This window comes from Myotis davidii, unplaced genomic scaffold (assembly GCF_000327345.1).
Source record: "Myotis davidii unplaced genomic scaffold, ASM32734v1 scaffold299, whole genome shotgun sequence".
NCBI lineage: Eukaryota > Metazoa > Chordata > Mammalia > Chiroptera > Vespertilionidae > Myotis > Myotis davidii.
In genome coordinates this window covers 1055009-1055670 of record NW_006293088.1, presented here as the reverse complement: position 1 = coordinate 1055670, position 662 = coordinate 1055009, and positions in this window count along the sequence as shown.

The window sequence follows — 662 nt, the reverse complement described above, 5'->3', positions numbered from 1 at the left end:
ACTCCGAGGGGCCACCCATTCGTCTAAAGGAGACACTCAGACAAAGTTAACCCCCTCTCCTCCCTCGTCCCGCCACCCCCCCAACTCCCAACCCCTGGCCTTTCCTCCCTGGGTTATAACGGGCAGTTCAAATTCTCCCCCCAAAACCAGGCCGAGTCGGGGATTAGAAAAGAGAAGGGAAAAAAAATTGGTTGGCGACTTCTTTTCGTTATTGGTTCTCGACTCCCTTCCGCCCTGGCCCCCTTCCCTCCGCATAAATAAAAGAAAAGTCGGGACCTATCAGCTCCCGCGCGCGGCCCCCTCCTCCTCGGACTCCAGGGGAGCACTTTGCACAACTTACCCGGAGCACCGCTCGCCCCCTCGCTCGCCCTCGGCATCCCTGTCGCCTCCCCTCTGGCCCCGAAACCCCGGAGGCACCTTCTCCCCTCCCCGCGTGTCCTGGGGGCGGGGGTGTGGGAGCTGGTGCGTAAGGGAGTAGCGAGTGTGGTCTGGAGGAAGGCGTGGAGACCAGTGCGGAGAGGGGGGGGACGGGGAGGGAGGACGAGAGAATAAATATATAAATAAATACGAAAAAGAATCCGCTCCGCAGCCTCCCGGCTCAGAAACTTTGGCCGCGAGCGCGAGAGCGCGGCGCTCGCCCGTCCCAGGCTGGGGCCGGACTG